This window comes from Grampus griseus (genome assembly GCF_964374135.1).
Source record: "Grampus griseus genome assembly, chromosome: 9".
NCBI classification, from domain to species: domain Eukaryota; kingdom Metazoa; phylum Chordata; class Mammalia; order Artiodactyla; family Delphinidae; genus Grampus; species Grampus griseus.
The window spans coordinates 20,101,769-20,121,207 of NC_139003.1; the positions used below are offsets into that span (position 1 = coordinate 20,101,769).

The following is a 19,439-nucleotide window of genomic DNA, read 5'->3' on the forward strand; positions in this document are numbered from 1 at the left end:
CCTGGATCTCTTCTAACTTTTACATCTGACTCATGGGTGAGCCTCTTTCCAAGTCTTTCTTTTCCCAGTGGTAGCAGAGGCAGAGACGGCTGGTTGCCATTATTGGGATGGAACCAGGATAGGATGACTTTAATCTAAATACTTATATAGAATGGGAAAGGGGCTGGGTGGGTGATAAGTCACCTGGAGGGGTGGGGAGGCTTCCTTTCATAGCCACAGCACAGCAACTGGGACGGCCATCCAGCTGGGACTGCCGTGCTTCACGAGAACTGCTGGGTCTGACTCTACCTAAGGCAATTTCTCTTCTCCACAGACAGGGATCCTCAACAGGTAACCTGGTAATCATGGGGTGGCTTCACCCCTGGCGCCTAGCTCATGGGCAGCTTTCTAACAGCAAATGGCATTCTGAGTCGTCTTTGACCTTGGACGAAACAATTCTGCAGTGTCTAGGCTCTCTGCGGTGATCGACCCTGAGAGCTGACAGGACATTTTAAGGGCGCAGAGCCCCCCAGGCCAAGTGCTGACCAACAGCCAGAGTTTCCCCAGTAAGTGGTCCTTCTCAGGCTACAGTGGGAGCCAGAAAATGGATGAAATCCTTTTGCTAGCCAAACTGCGCAATATTCCAGAGAGTTTTGAGGGGTTTTGTTTGTTTTTTGGTGTTTGTTTGTTTGTTTTTGCCTTCAGATAGCTCCTAATTATTTAGAGATTTTCCAAGATGGAATGTTCTGCCCTGGGAAATTGCCCCAAATGCTTAGGAAACTGTTCCCTGATTTTTAGCACCCACGATTGCTTTAATGAGTCAGTTCTTGCTACGTTGTATTAGCATACTGATGGCTGCTGTGATAAACCCCCAAATGCTCAAATATGCTAGAAATGTGTTTCTTGTTCACACTAAATCCAAAACAGGCTTGCATTGGTAGTTGCCTCTTCTCCAAGCAGTTTATTCAAGGACCCAGGCATCTTTCCTCCTGTGGTTCTGCCATTGTCAACATGAGACTGCTAGGCTCACCAGGCTTATTTGCATCCAGCCAGTGGAGGGGAAGAGAGCCTGGAAGATAGTGGGTAGAAAGTTTTTATAGGCCAGTCTGGGAAGTGGTACATATCCCTCCACTTATGTTTTCAAGGCTAAAACCCAGTAATAAGGCTCTACCTAACTGCAAAGCAGTCTGGGAAATGTAGTCTAACTGTGTGCCCAGACAGAGAGATTTGGTGGATAGCTAGCAGTCCCTGCCACTGCCATCTGCTGAGGTTATGTCTCTCTTTACTGGGGAGGCAAGAAATAAAGCAGAGCGAGGAAAACCTGTCTTAAACAGCAGCAACGTGGTTGACCTTCCACATTCAAAACACTATAGGGCAAAATAAAACAACAGTAGGAAATTATTTTCACGCGTCTTGTCAGCAGTCATTTTAAAGTTTGGTGATGGCAGCGTTGTACAGAAGCTGGTTCTCTCATACAGTACTTGTGGGAGAGTAAATTGGTGCAACCACTTCGGAGAGTTATTGGTCAGTGTTTGTGAAAATTTAAGTGTTCATACTCTTTGGCCCAGCAATTCGATTTCTCACTGTCTTCTCTAGAGTAGGACTCTCATAAGTGTACAGTGAAGCATAAATAAGATGCTGATTGCCAGCGATGTACATAAACCAAAAGATTAAAACCATGTCAGTATCCAGCGGTAGGGGACTAGGTGAGTAAGCTATGGTATATTTGTGTTATGGAATACTATGAATGGTTAAAAATATAAGGTAGATTTATATGGACAGACACGGAAAGGGCTTTAAGACATATTCCAAAAGAAAAAAGTAAGTCACAGAGCACAAGTAACAAATTGTACCATTTATAGAAATAAAGACAAGATAAAACTATCAATGTCTCTAGGTACATATACATTTATATGTAAAAGTATAGAGAAAGATCTGGAAGGATACAAACCAGGGAAAAGTTGTTGCCTTGCAGGAGAGGATTGGGTTTGAGGTGGTAATCAAGGGGATTATGGTTTTTATTGGTGGGATTTTAAGCACTGTAAAGCATCATTCATATACTACTTACGTAATTAACAATAAATTAATAAAAATAAGGAAATGAATACATAAACTAAGAAAACAAATTTAAAAACCTAAGTATATTGGACTTCGCAAATATAAATAACAATGTCATTTATTATATTTTTCATTGTTATTGTAATGTTTTAAGGTCTTGAACAAAGAAACAAAAACTAAACAAAAGAACAAGAATCCTCTCACGAATCCTACTCAGAATCAGGCCACTTATCCAGGGTCACTTCCAAAATCACAGGCGTTCTTGGGATTAGGGCCTCGTGCATACCGAGTGTGTCGTTCAGTTTTTCAGGACCAGCAGGAGTGGCGTGGCCCTGGAGCCTTGAACACATTTCCCAACAGAAAAGAGCTTATCAAGGAAACCTGGTGACAAGGAGCATTGCAGTTATCCAGCAGTTGTCAGATTAGCTCCAGTTGGAGTGAGAGGTTCCGTGGTTAAGATGAAAGAGCTGGTCACACATATTTGTTTCATTTCTAGAAGATGTCAGATACTGTCCTAGGAACTGAAACAGAACAAAAATCAGACAGTCATTGACACTTCCCCTGTGGAGTTTATGGTCTAGAGATATCCTCCTAAATTACAGAAAACATTAAGGCATAGAATTTTCTCCATGTTCAGTTTTGCTCCCGTAAACTTTCCCTTTGATTTTTGATATTGCTAATGTAACCAGCAAGCACAGACAATCGCAGTAAGGATGAGCCAGTAGCAAATGAGTATTAACGGGGAAATTCAGAAACAGGTTTTTAATGTTTAATTTGACAACTAATCTTTTTGGACATGTATACCTGGATGTGATATTATATTTCATACACAGGCTGTACATCACATTGTCTCCTACTAAAATTGTTGATTTGTAAAATAGAATTAAAAATATAAGTATCTTACGGGCCTATACAGAGAGCATCATAATTTCTAGGCTTGGTACTACCTGAAAATGTTTGAAGACCACTGATATACGCTTGGGTCTTTTGTAGAGTTGTTTATGTTTCCTCAGGATCCAAAGCAGGCAGAAATCACTGTGAAGGAGGCTTTCTGGGATTTACACTTCCCTGACATTTTCCTGTTGTTCTGAGTCATTTGCTTCTGAGCCACAGCTTTCCTAGTCACCAGGCAGTGTCTGGGTCATAGAAACACAGTCTAACAAATTTAAAAATGTTCCAAATGGATTCTGTCCTGTCCTTGCATTTCTTAATGCCATGATGCCCGCAGTGATACTCCTTAAATCTACTTTTCTTTCCTGGCCACTTTGCTCATGCAAGACAGTTACTCAAAAACTGTCCTCCCAACCTCAGGCTTCTGCTTCTTTTCTTCCTCCTCCATTCCTCACAACGGAGCATCACAAAAGCTCAAAGCACTGGTCTTGCCAGAGTGAGCCGGGCCTAGAGGAGAGGAAGCAGAGACCAGGAGGCAGGCAGAGGTAGGCAGAACTAGAAGGGCAGTAGGGAGGGAACGGTAGAGAACAGTCGTAGCTTAATAATTACTGTCCTATCGTATGATCATCTGTTTATTTACTTGATCAATACTTACTGAGCACTAAGTGCCAGGATGTGGGAATATGAGGGTAAACCGGAGGAATGCAGCCTCTGCTTTCATGAAGCTGTGCCTAGTGGGACACAGAGAAGAGAACCTGGGCATCTGCAGCACACTGGGATGAGTGCTGTGGCCAGCAGTGCAGGGTGGTATGGGAGCTCATGGGCTAGGGCAGAGGTGGGAGGAAAAGCTTCCCACATAGCACAGCAAGAAGCCTGGGGCTGCTAGTTGTCCACTAATATTCATTTTCCTCCTCTTCCTTTGATAAAAGCACGTCTGAAAGCATGCTATTTAGCTGGTCGATGCCTGCCCAGCTAGAGACTACCTTTCCCAGGGTTCCTTGCAGCTAAGTTCAGCCATGTGACTAAATTCGGGTCATGAGATCCGAGCAGCAGTGATGTGTGCAACTTCTGGTTTATGCCCCTAAGATGAAGGGTGTGGCTTCCTCCTTGTATTCCTATTGTCTGAAAAGTGGTGGTAACTGGAACAGCCATCTTAGACCATGAGATGGAAGCTCAATGGTGAAGGTGGTGGAGGAGAAAAGTAAAATGAACCGGAAACAACGTTGGGCAGCAGAGTTGCCCTACCAGCCCAAGACCTGTAGACTACTATGTGGGAAAGAATTAAAAAAATATATCTGGTGTAAGTTACTGTTATTTAGTCTCTGTTAGGACAGCTGGACCAATATATTAAGCCATATATCAGGTTTAAAAGTTTAAAAGGTTTAAAGGTTTGAAAGAGTTCCAAATTCCTAATCTCCTCTTCTTAACCACTTGGGATCCCATGGTGTAATTCAAGAGCAGTCCTTGCATCAGCCAATCTGGGAGACATTTGGGAAATGGGCTGTTTAGATCCAATGGAGAGGCAGCTTCAGTGATATAAGTACTTTTCCAATTTAATTCCCCAGAAATTTTCTTAAAGACAAAGATCCACTGCCTTAGGAGCTGAAAGAGTTACTTCAAGGAGGATTTATGTATTTGGCCCAAAACTGAACTCCTTTTATTAGGAAGACACAGGACGTGCAGAAACCAGGAACACAGAGTCATTTTCACTGCCTGGCTTGGAGGTCTTCAGGCCAGAGTTCAGGGAGGGATTTTGGGTTAGAGGGGAGACTGCCCCTCAATTCCTGGGCAGTCTGCCCAGATGGCACCTTGTTGGTCTCCAGGTGTGCTTGTCACACTCTGGGCCATTTCTTGTGTCTTGACCCCTTCTTAGTCCAGTTCCCTATTCTTCCTTCCTCCACGGCCCTATGTCTGGCTGTCACTACCAAGGAGAACCCTCTCAGCAATGCAAGTTGGGAGACACCAGCCCTTAGAGAGAAACTCAGGACCATGATGGCATCTGGTTCTTTACAGAGAGTATCAGTCAAGATAAGTTAGGTTGTGCTGCAGTAACAAACAAACTCCCAAATCTCAAATCCAACATGGCTCAGCAGTGTCTGTAATTTAACCAGTTGAGGGTTCCTGGATGACCATCCATGACACCACATTTCAACATGAGGCTTCAGGCTTTTGGGGGGCAAGAGAAGGGAGGACATGGAGAATCATAGCTCCTGATGCTCCCAAGCAGAAGTGAGCCATTTTTTGGATACACAATTCACATAGCCACTCCTACGTTCAAGGGCTGGGGGGCTGCCATCCTCCTGTGTGTGTGTGAAGGGGAACTGGAAATATTGGTGAGCAGCAGCAATGCCCACCACAGACATCACACTATGAGAAGGCTGATGGGTGAACAGGGAGTCTGCAAAGTGGGCGTGCACCCTAGGAGGTGCACACGATGATCCACTGGGTGAAGGAAGAACATAGTGGAGCTTCCAGTTATATTTATCCTTTATGCTCTCCTTTTTAAATGTCTGTTTGTTGAGTATGTCTGTTATACCTATTAGAACGAGTATGTCTGTTTATAAGGTGCATGATGTATATGTGGTGGTACGTGATTATAATTTATGACTAAATAACTATGCGTACACTGGAGGTGGGTGCTCAGAAATGCTTTATGGATGGGCGAGCAATCGAAAACATTCGGCGACTACTGGACTAGAAGATAGGACCCAAAGACCCTTAGGCTGTGAGTACCAGAGGCTCTTGGAAAATGGGGCCTGGAGCCCTTAACCCCAAAGTGACTCGGTTTCCTTGGCTGTGACAGTTCAATTATGATTATCTTTTCAGAAACTTCTAGGATTGATACCCAAAAGGTCCTTAAAGAACAGAGGCTGAGGCAGGGTAGAATTAGATTGAATACCTTTTCACCTCTCTTGCCGGTAGCCAGCAAATGCAAAAACAGCCGCAGTGCTTTGCAGAAGGACTGCAGAGAGGCAGCGTGCATTCACGACGAGCGGGGTGCACAGTGCCTGAGGTGGGCGCGCTGGGTGTGTGGTGGTGATTGGTGTCGGGTAGAGAGTGCTGCCTACGTCGGGAGAGCCGGGGAAAAAAATTCCAGGGGACTCCACACGTTAGCTGCCATCGCTTTCCCTGGAGAGGCTGAAAATCTTTGAGAGGTTCACTCTAGGGGGAAAGTGTTACTGGATAAGTCTGGCTGATGGAGACAGAGAGAGAGCGAAAGAGAGAAAATAAATGCATGTATGTGTGTGCGTTTGTATGTGTGCGCATGTGTGTGTACGTGTGTGCATGTGTGTTCTGTGTGTGTGTGTGTGTTTGCTCACGTGTGCGTGTTTATATATCTGTTAGTTTTTCTTCCTCTGGTTAAAATAGGGTACCCCAGCTCTGGGACATGAAAAGAAGGAAGAAAGACCACGGTGGGCGAGATTGGCACAGGGAATAAGGGGCAGGTGCCAGTGGGAGAGGTGTGGAGAGAAAGCGTCAGAAGACAGATCTGAAAGTAAACAGCAGAAATGACTATCTGTTACAGCCAAAGCTGGCAGCAGACCAGGAGATGAAAGCCTGTAATCCGGACGCCTCAGGAGACTTTTGAGATCAGGGTATCCCTGGCAGCCTGCCGGTGGACAGGAGCAGCCCCAGCCCCTGAGTCTCACACAGCCGGGGGCACAGGCTGTCCCATGTCTCCACATGCCCAGCAGGGGCAGGGAGGCTGAGAACTTGGTGTCTGTGCATAATGTTGCATCACTTCCCCTTGGATAACTGCTTCCCCTCCCATCCCCCTCCCACCTGTGGGAAGGACACCAGCAATTTTCCAATCGTCCAAGGTCAAACCCTCAGCCGTCTCCCCAACACCCACTTCTCATTCAATCTGTTGTCGATCCTGGCAATTTCACCTCCCACGTGGATCCCCTTCACTTCCCCCCTGTGCCTTCTCCCCAGGTCAGGAGGGAAAAAAAAACCCCCAAAACATTACATGTTCTAAAACTCTGTACTAATAGTATTTCTCAGGACTTCTAAAGCTTTAGTTGCATGGAACAGAAACCAGCATTCTACAGGAGAAGAAAGGGAGAGGAAGAGAGAGATTTTAGTTTGGGAGTAAGGGACACGCTGAGGGCAGGATTTCAGGGGAGTCTCAGAAGAGTCTTGAAGCTAGAACCTGAAAGCCAGTGGGACCCAGGCGCCCTTCTCATAGCCGCTTGACTCAGTCTCTCCCTGCACATCTGCTTCTCTCTTCTCTCTGCAGCTTGCTTTTCTCTGCTGCTCAGCTTGTGGTGGGAGGTACCTGCCCGCATCTCCCCAGTGTTTACATCTCCTCCATTCAAGAGGTCAGAATGAACTAACTAGTCTCAGATTCCCTTGGAAATTTCTTATTAGCCAAGTCGGGCCAGTTGCCTCTGTCCCATAAGTGTGGCCAGGCAGACGGGTCATTATGTACAGTCGTGGCTGCATACCTGTACAGTCACAGGGCCATACCTGTGACCTCCAGTCTCGCCTTGGTGCTGTCCCTGTGGGTCTCACATTTATAACCTCTGCCTTTGACCATGTTCCTGCAGTCTTCTCTACCTCCCACTTTCAGGCTTATCTTGGTAACTCACGTTATGAAAACCCTAGTATTAAATATTCCCGTTCGAACTTCACACTCTGTCTGCCACATCCTGTTATCTTCCCTGGGTGTGTCTGCCCAAGCCTGCCCCACCTGAGTGCACTAGACCTGTCCGATACTGTGGCCTCTGGCTACCCATCACTACTGAGCACTTGAAATGCGGCCAGTCCAAATTGAGATGTGCAGTAAATGTCAAAGACACTTACTAAGGAAAAAAGTAATGTGAAATATCTCATCAATAATCATTCATATTGATCATATCTCAGAACGGTAATATTTTGGATATACTGAGTTAGATAAAATATAATATTAAAATTAATGTCACCTGTTTCTTTTCACTTTTTAAATATGGTTACTAGAAAATTTAATATTACCTATGTGACTCACATGTCATTTCTGCTGGACAGCGCTGGGCTAAATCACAGTCTCGGGAAAGGCCTGGGCTTTCTCACTCGCTGCCTTTATTCAAGTTGTTTCTCCCTCCAGGAAGGTTTTTCCATCTTCCACTACCCAACTCCTACCCATCCTGCAAAACCTTCCTCCAGTGCTGCCCTGTGAAGCTCCATGTCTACAGATACTTCTATCTGTAGCTATTTACCTTCAGAACTGTTGAACTTTTTCTTTCTTTTAGTTTTACTTTTTTGTATTTTAAAATACACTTTGGGCACATTTAACTTCCATTATAATCATTAGTCTGTGTGCCTTATCTCCTATATTCTGTTGTAGGTCCTTGTGGCCATGCTTCATTTATTTGTCTATTCCAGGTATACACACTCAACAAATGCCTGTAACTGACTGGAAATACGAAGTCTGTGAAAGAAAATCACTCTTGCTACAGATCGGTTATTGTGAGCTCAGGTGAGGCTTTGGTCCTGGTCTGTGTTCCATTTCTCCCCATCACTCCCTCCCCCACTCCCTAAGGCACCTCCGTTACCATCTTCATTCAGTCGCTCGTTTATTCATCACATATTTAATGGCACTTTACTGCGCCAGGTGCTGGTAAGCACAGGTGAATAAAGAGACATGGTCCCTGCCTTAATGGAAGTTCCAGTCTAATGGGAGAGTGATAAAAGTGAACAAGAATGCACTTATGAGCTGTGATATGGGGGATTCAGAAGAGGAACCAGGCAGTGGGGAGGGCAGGTTGACTTTGATTTGTGGTCAGTTTAAGGCAATGACGTTTAAGCAGAGGAGTCAGCTGTGCCCAGAGCAGCAGGATGGGGAGGGAGCCCAGGCAGAGGGAATGTGGTGGCGGCAGACTCAGGGTCAGAGGAGAGAGCTGCCTGAGGCCAAGGGACAATACCTCCACAGTTCCAAGCTCTGGACAAGGGACATCACCTCCACAGTTCCAAGCTCTGGACAAGGGACATCACCTCCACAGTTCCAAGCTCTGGATGGCAAGAGGAATCACTGGTAGGTCGGTTTCCTCTCTGTGTTCTGAGTTTACTCTTTAGAGCACTGTGAGCTTCATAGGGTGCACTTGACTCTTAAAATCTCTCAAGCTTTTCAACGAAGCATAAAGGTTAATTCCATTTCTTCTCATAGTGTTACCCCTAGGTGAACAGGGTTCAAATTCATACTCTTTCTGTATGGAAGTCATGCCTATCATCTCATTTTAATGCCCCTCCCTTTTTTTTTAAGCTTGAAACAACATAATCTTTAATCTTGTCAGGTGCATTGAATGATGCACATATTCCTTATTTCTCTCTTTGTTGAAGACAGAGTTTAATGCCCTTTTGATATACTTCGGTGGTTCTCACCCAGGGGTGAGTTTGTCCCCCTGGGGAATCTAGTGATGTTTTGGAGACATTTTTGGTTATCATGACTGCTGAGGGTGGCGGTGGTGCTGTTGGCATCTAGTGAGTAGAGGACAGGGATGCTGCCAACATCTTTTAATACACAGGACGTCTCCCATAACAAAGAGTTTCTGGCTCAAAATGTCAAGAATGCTGAGGCTGAGATATTCTAATGTAAATATAGGCAAGATAGACATATTCTTTTGAGAGAGGGACAGCTGAGTCTATGGCCGAGGCTGCCAGTTGCCACCTCATATTCAGTGTTCCCTCTGTCCTTAGCAGAAGAAGCCCATTTTTTCCAAGATCACAATGCACCCAGCTAAAGGGCACTATTTCCCAGTGTCCCATGAAGTTAGGTGTGGCCATTATTCAAGCTGTTTCTCCCTCCAGGAAGGTTTTTCCCTTCAGGAAAAACCACCTCCTCCAGGGTGGCACCCTGGGTTGTTTAAGGAGTTCCCCACATTTGAGTGTATGTTATCCTGTGGGCTCAGTGCAGTAGCCCTTCTTGTCCTCTGATCCCTCACATGAGATGCTCAGAAGTAGTGAGTGAGCAGGGACTGAGGGATGGGCATGGGGCCGGCCCTACGTTGTCACTTTTGAAGTCTGCAGTTCTGTGCCAAAGTTTGGATTTGGAAGTGCTGAGACATGCTTGCCAAAGGCTGGAGTTTTGATGTGGGGTGGAGAAATAGATGTTACTTTGAGGGGGAGAAAAACACCTTTCATTTCTTTAGGGAAAGATGATAAGTGATGCAACTTTGTGGTTTCTCACTTTGGATCTTCTGGAGAGCAGATGTTCCTTGAGGAATGGCTGGTCCAGAGGCGACGTATTTAAGTTCGCAAACACCACACATTCAGATGTTAGACATTTCAGTGTTGCTAAAGAAAACCACCAAATTAAACAGCCAACTTTCCCTCTTCGTTTTGTCAAAGAGACTTTTTAAAGTGAACTTGGCTGCTGGCGGAGAGAGGCTCATTTGGCAGTCTCCAAGATGGGGGATGAGGTGACCGTGTGACTGGGGCGGGGGGAGAAGCAACAGGAGGAGGTGAGGGTGAGGGAGGTGCCTGGACGCACAGAGATGCCTCGTGCCCTTGTGGGGCGGGCAGGGAACCGCTCCCATGGGCCATGCGTACCCTTGCTCGCCTGCCTCTCAAGTGGCAAACCTCTGCTCTTCCAAGAGGTGGTATCATCACACTGAAGGGGAAAACCTCACCTTTGCCATGTGGGTGGTTATCTCCCAAAAGATCCAAAAGGGAGGGAGAAAGTGGCAGGAGAAGACAGCCTTAGGTAAATGCATGGAAAGTATTGCTTCGGAGGAGAATGAATGATGCCGGGGTTTAAATGGTGTGCTTTGGGCTGGGTAACTTGCTTCCCTTAGCTTGCGACCCTCATCATTTCTGCCCACTTTAGTTTTTAAGACATGGTGGGGGCTGGATGTTGGGAGAGGCGGTTGCAGAGAGCAGGGAAGTGGAGCCTCGAGCAGCTGGATCTATCCTAGCCATGGCATGAATACGATGAAACACAGCCTTTTATTTTTAGCGGGGGTGGCGAGGCAGGGGGAATCTTTGATGCGGGGATTGAAGAGCTGCTTCTGGAGGATGAGAATGAGAAGGTTGGGACAGTCCCTCCAAACGCCCACCCGAAGCACCAGAAGTAGCAGCAGCAGGGGCAGGCCTGCCACACAAACAGCAAAGCACTTCTTCCTCTTCCTGGGGGCTCCAGATGCCCGTGTCCTGGAGGAGAAACTGAGACCCAGAGAGTTGCAGTGGCTGGTCTCCAAGTGCCCAGCAATTCCCTGGGAGGAGCAGGGCCGGCCCGGGTCCCCTGGCATCTAATCTAAGGGTTTTGTCTGTGTGATTGCTTCGGCTTCATAATATCACTTTCTTCTGTGGTACTTGGATGTGTTCCATAAATGCTCTGCCATGTGAAGCTCTTTCTTAAAATAGGAAAAGGATAAGCTCATCTGAAGGGATGGAAGGACCTTGTGAAGAGAACTGGGCATAATTACAAGTCACCCGGGTTTCACTAGTTCAAGCAGGCAGATGGTGGATAGAACCGAAGCCAGACAATTTGCACTTTACCAAATTAGCACCCGTCTGTTAGTCTGCAGAAATGGGGAAAAAAATGGGCATCTCTCTTTTCACCATATAAGGTAAATAAAAGCCAGTGCTCACAGAGTGTTGGTGCTACAGGAGGCAGAGGCAGTGTTACCCAAGCTGCCCCTCTATCAGCCGCGAGTTCCTCACTTCCACTGTGAGTGGGAGGCAGCCCAGAGTGATGGAAAGAACTCAGACTGTGGAGTCAGACAGCCATGGGTTCAAATCCCAGCTCTGGTACTTACCATAGCTAGTGTGGCCTTGGGCAGCTTAACCCCAGAGAGGCTGTTGTTTGCTCACCTATAAAATAAGAATAATACCTATTAATTCAATTAAGTAAATGAAAGTAAAATGAGCAGTGCAGAGTAGGCCTTCTATAGTCATAGCCCGTTAGTGATGGCCTCCAACCACACTCCGACCCCAGCTAGTCTTCACCTATATATGACAATGGACACAAGGCTAGTGGCCGAGGGGACCAAGAAGTGTGTCTGGACCAGAGTAGATTCCCTCTCACTCCAAGACACACCCACAAACCACATGCCCTGACCTGGCACCGGGGAGACTGACCCTGCCCTCAAGGAATTCAGAGTCTAGGAGGGAAGAGAAGTATTCAAGCAAATAATGATGATAGAACTTGAAAAATGCTATAATCTAAGTGGGATGAATCCTACCTGGCATGAGGAGGAAGGTGTCAGGAGAGGACACTCATGTGGACACGGAGCCAGACCATTGGAAGGCTGGGGCTTTCGTCAGGTAACCAAGGGGGCAGAAGGGACAACATGTGAGCAAGGCTTTGGGCTGTGGCTGTGCCTGGCTCTCCTGGGGAGCAGTGAGCCCTGCAGGGTGATAAGTGCCAGGCCACCCCAGGGTGTTGGATGTGAGCTGCTGAGTGAGGCCCCATCCCACCCTGAACATGGGCCTGAGATAAGGCGGGGGGCGGGGGGTCTTTAGTCAGTGGAGTAAGTGACACCTTCGGGTTTGCCTTTGGAAGATGAGTTTGCCTGGGCTGGGGAGGGTGGACCGTGAGAGCAAGAGTGGAGGCAGGGAGGCTAGTTTGGGGATTATTGCAGGAGCCTGGAGGGCCAGAGCCAAGGCAGCGGCAGAGGGACTGGGAGGAGAGAGACTGGCGGCCTTAGTGCTGAGTTGGACGTGGGGGATGAGTGACGGGAGGCTGAGAATGATTCCCTATTGTTTTCTTGGGTAATTAGAATTTGGGGCCAACTTTCTCTATGACACTTAACTTATAATGCTTGCATTTATTTTTCTCCTTTGCCCTTCGACTGGGTGTTCCTTGAGTGCAGACATTTTCCTGTTCATTCCAACTGTACCCCTCATGCTAATATGGAATAGAAGCCCAATGCTGCTGAATGAATGAATGGATGAATGAATGAATGACCTCTTCACTCTGCCTTGTACTGCACACCTCTGTGGGGGAGAGCATGTGCCAAACTGGCTTATTACAGCTCCCGGCCTGGGGTCTCACAGATGCCTGTCATACCCCGTGGGATGATGATGGTGATGACGCCATTTTGCTCACCTTCCCCTTTCCAGACATAATGCTTCCGAGCTTCCCTGGGAAACGCAGGAGGCCTAATTAATCATGTGAGCAAAGTGTCCTGATTGGAACCTCGTGGCTGGAAGAAACCACAGGCTCAGGGGACATTTCCATTATAGAGTGATCACTGCTCTCTTAGCTTGCAAGGGGTCCCGTTAAGGCTCTTCTATGAAAGGAAGATAAAACTCCAACCCCCTAGCCTGGTTATCACACTTCGGAACTATCCACCTCTCCATCTATAACATTTTCCCTTGATTCCTTATCTGCTCAATATAGATTTGCAGCTGCTGCTCTGCTGCGCTCTGTGCTGCTGCTGGCTGGGTAGGGGAGCTCCCAGGTGAAGCAGGAAGAGATGAAGGCTTGGTGGAGGAGGGAAAGGTGGAGAGAGGCCGCTTCACCCTAGACAACTGGAACCACCTGAGCAATATCCCCAGCATGTTAAGCTGTGATACATCTTATAAGCTCGAAGGGCACGTCTCCTGTGGGCATGCGCAGGTCAACCTCTGCGAACTGGCGTGCTTGGAGCACAGCTTTTCTGGTTAACTGAGGATTATAAAAAATCCTGTTTTGGTTAGCCTTCTTAAACTCTTTTTCAGAGACTTCGGTCCATTTTCCTTCCTTAAGCTGTTTGAGCACGGCACACTGTTTACTCTTGATTTCGTGATTCAGAACACACTCAGGATCAGTATTCAGAATCCTTGCGCTGAAATGCCAATTTTTATTACGTGTAACCATGAGTGTGGGAGGCTCAGGGACTGGGTGAATCTCATTCTGGGACGCATTCTGGATTTTACTTGGCTAACTTCCAGACATCAGTTTGTTTCTTGCGATTGGGAAGACAGATAATTCTAAATGTATGAGGGTTCCAGTTGCTTTCTATCTTTTTGTTTAACATCTTTATTGGAGTATAATTGCTTTACGATGGTGTGTTAGTTTCTGCTTTGTAACAGAGTGAATCAGCTATACATACACATATATCCCCATATCTCTTCCCTCTTGCGTCTCCCTCCCTCCCACCCTCCCTATCCCACCCCTCTAGGTGGTCACAAACCACCTAGCTGATCTCCCTGTGCTATGCAGCTGCTTCCCACTAGCTATCTATTTTACGTTTGGTAGTGTATATATGTCCATGCCACTTGTTGCTTTCTGGTTAATGAAAGTTTTACCACGTGTCAGAGACTCCCTATTTTTTTTCTCAGGCTAAAAGTGAGATGTGTCCCTGCCAAGTCAGGAGAATTTAGTATAAATTGTGTCCGGCCCTATTGTTAACTCCCTATGGGAGTTTGGATATACAGTGAGTTCTGCTATGATGCTTGTTTTGGAAATGCAAATTTGTTCCAACGCAGTTGATGTCTTAGGGAACAGTTTGAGCATGACACAAATTTCACATTTACCCGTGTGCCATTCAGCCTGCGAGAAACACTAGGCGGATCCAGAAAACTGCACACAGCTGAACTGGACAGCATAAGAATGTATGGAGTGCACACACATGCCCCGAACATCTACTGGCCACCTCAGTTCACCGCATCTTAGCATCTTGGAAGGCACGCCATCCACATCTGTTGTTACAACTCTCTGTTGACTTCATGTTATAATAACTCACAAGCTGTAAGCTTTCTGGTGCCCATTTCCGTAAGCAAACATCAGAACTTTTTCAGGGTAAAGTATCATAATTATTGTAGTATTTGTAGAGTTCTTAACCATTTTACACTTGTCAAACTGTGCTACCATTTTTATTAGATTCCTCTTCCTTTTTTTTTTCATGTGTCCTTGATGAAGTATTTGAGTGTTCGGCCTCTCGCCTTATTTTTTCCGTAAGCCCTGTGGTTTTTATCGAGCAATTTTGCACATTGTGGTGGCTTCGCATATGTTACATTATAGCAAACCCAGCTGTAACTGGGGGGCTCTGAGCTTCACTCTAACCAGCTGGGAAAGGAAGATAGTGTTCATCTTGGAGAGGAGGGACCTTATTAGATATGTGAGTAATATTTGATCTCCTTACCACAGGCCACTTCCTTTGCTCACCAAAGATACATAACTTACAAGGAACATATCTAAAAGGTTGAGGATATCTTCCAGTTTACAGAAATGGAAAACTGAGCAAAACTGAAACATAGATCTATAAGGTGGTATCACTTCAACGTTACTTTCATGGTATCCAAAGTATAGAACACATGTCCTCCCAGTTATAGAATTACACATGAAATTACTTTGTGAAATGAAAGAAGTGTTCAGGGACATACAAGGAGCAGAACTGGCACGCACTGAGGCTTTCCTATGGAATAGACGCACTATGTACATCATCTCATTTAATCTTCATACCACCCTGTTTCCATATTGAACCCCTGCCACGTATTGGGTGCTAATCCGGCCATGGGGTTGTATCAGTGGACAGAACCCATTGCTGCCCTCCAGGGGCTGAACTTGTAGTGGAGAGCCATAGACAGTAAGCCAACAAACCAACATACCCTTGGCCGTGGGGTGGTGAGTGCTATGGAGAAAGAGTGCGAGGAGAAGTATTCGGGGCAGGGGGAACAGAAGGGACATCTGAGGTGGCACAGCAGCACTGCCATCTTCATCCTACAGGTGAAGAAACTGAGCTAATAGAGAAAGAATGGCCAAGTGGCTCTGAGCCTTCAATAGGACAGTGGGGAGTTGAGGAGAGGGAGGAGAGGGTGGAATGTATTCCTGGTCTACAGGTAGAGGTAGAAAGTCCAGAGAGGACTGGGCTGGGTCTAATTTTACTTCAAAGTCTATTTTCTTTCTCTGCCTTGGAGCAGTTTCCACTATTTAAGCTTGATCTTCCTGAAACATGGCTTCCTCGTGTTACCCAAGTCTTGTTCAAGGACCTGGGAGGTTTCTCTGATGATGCCTGTGTTAGTTTCCTAGGACTGTGTCTGGGAAAAACTCAGTGCATTTTTCTTGACTCTCACTGTTCACTTCTGACACCAGATGTGTGGGTTTTCCACACATCAGGCAATTCTCTGACACCGGCTGGGTGTCCCACAATTCAGTTCAGGTCTGACACTGTCTACCGGGAGTTAGCATCAGATCCTGCAAGTTAAGGGCTCAGTCCCACAAGTGACCCCACTTCAGATGCCAATCGCAAGTCCCAGCTGTCACTTATACTTCTGACCAACCCACTGTAAATCGGGGTTCCTATGACCCCCCTCCCGGGCTTCAGTAATTTGCTAGAATGGCTCACAGGGCTCAGTGAAACACACCTACCAGTTTATTATAAAGGACAAAATAAAAGATACAGATGAGCAGCTGGGTGAGGTACGGGGAAGGGACACAAAGCTTCTATACGCTCCTTGGGTGTGCCATTGCCCCAGCACCTCTGCGTGTTCAGCAATCCGAAAGCTCTCTATACCCCATCCCATTGGGATTCTTATGGAGGCTTCATCATGCAGGCAGCATGGGTTATGAACTCAATCTCCAGCCCCTCTCCCCTTCCTGAGGGATGGGGAGTCAGGCTGAAAGTTCTAAGCTTCTAATCATGATTTGGTCTTTCTGGTGACCAGCCCTACATCCTCATGCTACCCAGGAGCCCACCTTCATTAGAACAAAAGACACTCTTATCACCTAGGAAATTCCAACAGATTTAGGAGCTCTGTGTCAGGAAGTGGGGTTAAAAACTAAACATTAGGGGCTTCCCTGGTGGCGCAGTGGTTGAGAGTCCGCCTGCCAATGCAGGGGACACGGGTTCGTGCCCCGGTCTGGGAAGATCCCACATGCCGCGGAGCGGCTGGGCCCGTGAGCCATGGCCGCTGAGCCTGCGCGTCCGGAGCCTGTGCTTGGCAACGGGAGGGGCCCCAACAGTGAGAGGCCCGCGTACCACAAAAAAACAAAGAACAAAAAACTAAACATTAGAACATAAGATGCTCCCAGTATTCCTGTAAGTTAGGAAATGACAAGGGTTTTAAGAGCTCTGTGCCAGGAACCAGGGCTAGAGATCAACATATATGTTTCTATCATTTCATAGGCTGATATAACAAAGCTTCACAAATGAGGTGGCTTAAAACTACAGAAATTTATTGTCTCACAGTTCTGGAGGACAGAAGTCAGAAATGAAGGTGTGAGCAGGGCCATGCTGCCCCTGAAGGCTTTAGAGGAGGATCCTCCCTGCGTCTTCCCACTGTCTGGTGGTGGCCAGCAGTCCCTGGTGTTCCTTGGCTTTTTGCAGCTGCATCTTTCCAGTCCCTGCCTCCGTCTTCACGTGGCATTCTTCCTGTGTGTCTCTCTGTGTTCCAATGTCCCTCCTCTTATAAGGACGCCAGTCATATTGGATTAGGGCCCACCCTAGTCAAGTATGACCTCATCTTAACTTGAGTATATCTGAAAAGATCCTATTTCCAAATAAGGTCAAACATTCCCAAGTACTGGGAGTTAGGACTTGGAGATATCTTTTTGGGGGGCTACAATTCAACTTATGAACAATGACCAAACCAAATCCTAACTCTCTGCCTGGCTTCCTGTGTCACCAGAATTGACCCAGATCTACCAACGTCACCTGCCTACTTCCTAAGAAGCCCACCATACACAGTCACACCTCTGGGCCTTTGACCTTTCCACCATCTATCATGTCCCCTACCCATTCTCCAGGGTCAAAGTGTAGTACCTTATCCCCAGACCCTCTTTGATGATTCTGTCACCGTATCAGCCCACACTGAATTCCTTCTCTGAATTCCTGCAGCCATCGTTCAAACATAACATTATCTGCAGTACATTAAAAAAAAAAAAAATCAAAGGCTAGCTTGAAAATTCTAGTCTAGTGCGGTTAAGAGGTACAGTGCACAGACCTTGGGGACACAGTGTAGATTTGAATTTAGCTCTGCCACTTCCTAACTGTGTGACCTGGAATAAATTACTCCCCCTCTCTGTGCCTCAACTTCTTTGTCATTAAAATGTGGATAATAACAGTGCCAATCTCATGGATTGTTGTGGGAGTTAAATGAGATGATTCCTGTGGACTGCTCAGTGTGAGGACCTCACGTTAGCTCTTTTTATCGTGAGCACGGGGAAGCTTGCCTTTGAAAAGTGCCTCTTTCTCGCTGGGTGCTGAGGCTGGGCTGCTGTCAACAAAGGAAGGGCCATCAAAGGCTGGGACAGGAGGGAAGTACGGGACCACACGGGCTGGGCCCCGGGAAGTCGCCATGGCCAGGCAGGGTGCAGGTGGGAGTGGGCAGAGTCTGATGTGAACAAGGTCATGCTCAGGGGGGCAGGGATGAGAGATGTGGCCATCTGCACACGGACACAGAGGCAGGTCATGGTCCCTGCCCTTGTATGGAGAAACAGCTTAGCAAATGGACAGGTTATTGAATAATGATAAGTGTGGGTCAAAGTTGTTATAGAAAGAGATATAAATAGGGTGGGGCTCCCAGTAAATAATTATTTCAAGGCAGAGAGTGGGAGCATGGGGGAGAACCTGTGGCATCATTTGGCCAATTCTGTCATTTTCTATAAGTTGGTATTTACTGCTTATTGGATAACAACTGTTTACCAGATTGTTAAGACTCTATTGCAGGTAACAAAAACCAGCCAAGCTAACTTAATAAGAAAAGAATTTTATCATGAGGCTGCAGAGGTGTGTGTTTCATGGAGCCCAAGGGCAGAGATGAGCTAGAGGCTGGGAATGGAGCGTTGCCTGCATTTCGTCTTTGTTCTCTGCTCTGTGTATGTGTCCATCGTCTCTGTTTCCGTTTGAAGACGAGCTTCTCTGGCTGTTCCAGGCTGCCTGGCAGAGCACCAGCTCCCCATCAGCTCCTGAGCTCGTGGGTGCTTGTATTCTTCTGTCTGTCTCAGTACCTATCCAATGCCACATTTGGGGGGAGGGACTTGTATTGAGCTGCCTTGGGTTAGGTGCCCACCCTGGACCACAGAGTGGCAGTGGAGTGAGGTATCCTAACACCCGTCCCTGGGACTGTGCCGACTGGAGACACACGGGGATTTCTCCAAAGAGGGCGGTGCACAGTGACGGACACAGCTGTGCAGGTAACCCACACAGAGCCTAATACAACCAGATAGTCTCCTGTGCACTTTATGTGTGTTATCTTTTACAGTATTTTTTGTTGTTGTTGTTGGGGGTAGGAGTTTATTAATTAATTTATTTATTTTTGCTGTGTTGCATCTTTGTTTCTGTGCGAGGGCTTTCTCTAGTTGTGGCAAGCGGGCCACTCTTCATCACGGTGCGCGGGCCTCTCATTATCGCGGCCTCTCTTGTTGTGGAGCACAGGCTCCAGACGCACAGGCTCCAGACGCGCAGGCTCAGTAGTTGTGGCTCACGGGCCTAGTTGCTCCACGGCGTATGGGATCCTCCCAGACCAGGGCTCGGACCCGTGTTCCCTGCATTGGCAGGCAGATTCTCAACCACTGCGCCACCAGGGAAGCCCCTATATGTGTTATCTTTTAAATCCTCATCACAACCTTGCAAACTATGCATTAACGTTCCCAAGATACTGGTGTA

At 46.9% G+C, this 19,439-nt stretch overlaps 1 protein-coding gene across 1 annotated transcript in view; it reads left to right on the plus strand.

Annotated features, from left to right (window-relative positions):
* The window catches only part of PLXNA4 (plexin A4), a 607,888-nt gene that overhangs the window by 112,687 nt on the left and 475,762 nt on the right, over window positions 1–19,439 (plus strand). The window contains exon 2 of the mRNA XM_082661365.1: window positions 8,293–8,386. The gene's annotated coding sequence lies outside the window, so the exon portion shown is untranslated. The remainder of the gene's footprint in view (window positions 1–8,292; window positions 8,387–19,439) is intronic.